The sequence below is a fragment of the Bubalus kerabau genome, chromosome 4 (genome assembly GCF_029407905.1).
Source record: "Bubalus kerabau isolate K-KA32 ecotype Philippines breed swamp buffalo chromosome 4, PCC_UOA_SB_1v2, whole genome shotgun sequence".
Taxonomy (NCBI): domain Eukaryota; kingdom Metazoa; phylum Chordata; class Mammalia; order Artiodactyla; family Bovidae; genus Bubalus; species Bubalus kerabau.
This window is the reverse complement of record NC_073627.1, coordinates 87,534,049-87,536,493: the sequence shown is the minus strand read 5'-3', so window position 1 is coordinate 87,536,493 and position 2,445 is coordinate 87,534,049.

Here is a 2,445-nt window from a genome sequence, read left to right as displayed (position 1 = left end):
GTTGATTCCTCCGGTTCCATTCTTCTTTCTCAAGATTGCTTTGGGTATTCGTGGTTTTTTGTATTTCCATACAAATTGTCAAATTATTTATTCTAGCTCTGTGAAAAATACCATTGGTAGCTTGATAGGGATTGCACTGAATCTATAGATTGTAAAGCCCCATTTAAAATGAACTCATTTTCCAAAATACAAAGCTCAAGAGGGAACAATCTTCCATGAAGAAATGTCAGCAAAGAGAAGTGAAAGTGAAAGTCACCCAGTCCTGTCCAACTCTGTGACCCCATGGACTATATAGTCCATACTGGAGTGGGTAGGCTTTCCCTTCTCCAGGGGGTCTTCCCAACCCAGGGATCGAACCAGAGTCTTCTGTGTTGCAGGTGGATTCTTCACCAACTGAGCTACCAGGGAGGAAGAGAGCCAGATCATATTCCTTAGAATGTGAGAGAATGGAGAGCTTAATTACAAAGATCCTATTATAAAAATATTTTTGAACATAATGGAAAATATGCTAATGTGTGTATATATATGGGGGGGGATTTTTCTGGAGTTAAATTGTAAAGAAACTAATTATGTAGATCAAAAAGAGCTGTATAACCAACAGTTGTTGGGCAGAAAATAAAGACTATAGTGATGGAAAACAGATCAGTGAACTGCCAGGGGTTAGAAGTGAGGGAAAGGTGTAACTACAAAGCAAGATTTTGGGAGTGAAGGAATTGTTTTGTATCCTGATTATGGTTATGATTCACATGACTCTGTGTAAGTGAATATACTGTACACCCACAAAAAATCAATTTTTCTGTATGATAATTTAGAAATAAAAGATAAGGAAGAGTTGGAGGGACTTCCCTGGTGGTTTAGTTGTAAAGAATTTACTTTCCAATGCAGGAGACAAGGGTTTGATCCCTGGTCCAGGAAGAGCCCACATGCCTTGGAGCAACTAAGCCTGTGCACCACAGCTACTGAGCCTGTGCTCTAGAGCCCAGGAGCCGCAACTACTGAGCCCAGATGCCACAACTAATGAAGCTCACGCGCCCTAGGGCCTGTGCTGCACAGCAAGTGAAGCCACTGCCATCAGAAGCCTGCATACTGCAACTGGAGAAAAGTCCTGGCAGCAGCAAAGACCCAGCACAGCCAAAAATAAATAATTAATTAATTTATAATTATTAAAAAAGAATTGTTTTAAAATATACTTTAGAAAAGTAGAAATTTTTATATTTCTAAAATATAGTTTAGAAAAATAGAAATGAAGGCTATAAAGATATAGTTCTTAAAAAAAAATCACTGGAAGGATTAAACAGCAGGTAAACACAGTAGAAGAGAGTGGGTCAACTGTAAGACAGACTTAAATAAATTACCCAGAATAAGAGAGAGAGAGCAAAAGAGCAAGAGAATGAATATTCAAGAGATATTAAGAATCCAGGAATACTAACATAAAATCTAATATAAGTCTAGGTGGAAAGAACAGAGAAAATGAGAGAATAGAGGACTGACAGGCAATATCTGAGAAAAGTAGAAAAGACTGAAATGTTGACCAAAATTATAGAGAAACATGAATATTTAGATTCAGGAAACAAATTAAGTTCCAAGATGGAGAAATTAAATTCATACCTAGACAAACAGTGGTGAAAATGTTGAAACATTTTAAAAGCAATTAAAGATAAAAGATTACCTACAAAAGAACACTCATCTGTATACTAGCAGACCTATAATCATCTGAAATGTAAGTCAGAAATCAGTGGAAAAAATTACCAGAATATACAACTGAACTATGCCCTATGATTTAAAAAGTAAATTCTTTTTGAGAAGGAAAAAAGGTGAGTCATCTCTTTTCCTGTCAAAGATTGCTTAGCAGTAATTCTGTAAATCAGAAAAAAAGCCTGGCAACTGAAAAACTGAACCCAGAAATTGAAACAAATGTTAAATCACAAGTATTTTCCGCTAATTAAGGCTATGAAGGAATGTGGTTGGGTTAATGGACAAGTGGAAAAAACTTACTGTAGAAACAGCGTATGGTATCCAAGTACAATGCCAGACGCTGGGGTCAACTATCCTAGATTTTGCCTATTTAGACAAGAGATGCAATAGTGGTCAGCAGTGTTTAATTTACATAAGGTTCTAATGTACTGACTTGTAGAGGCTGTCAATAATCTTAATGCTTAATAGTTTGTATATAATAAAACAAAGCTATCAATGTATTTCAAACGGTTTGATTAAATTTTCAGGGCTATTCTTTCTCATCAATGACAATTTTTTTTAAACTACAAAAGTAAATTCTGCATGCTGCAGAAAATTTTAAAGATATAAGCTGCAAGAAAAAAATACTTGTATTTCCTTTAATCTTCTCAAAGAAGACATTTATCAGTTTTTTAGAATATTTCAAGTATACCTTATTTTATTATTTTTTAATTAAAAATTTTAATTTATTTTTCAGCTCTTGTGGGTCTT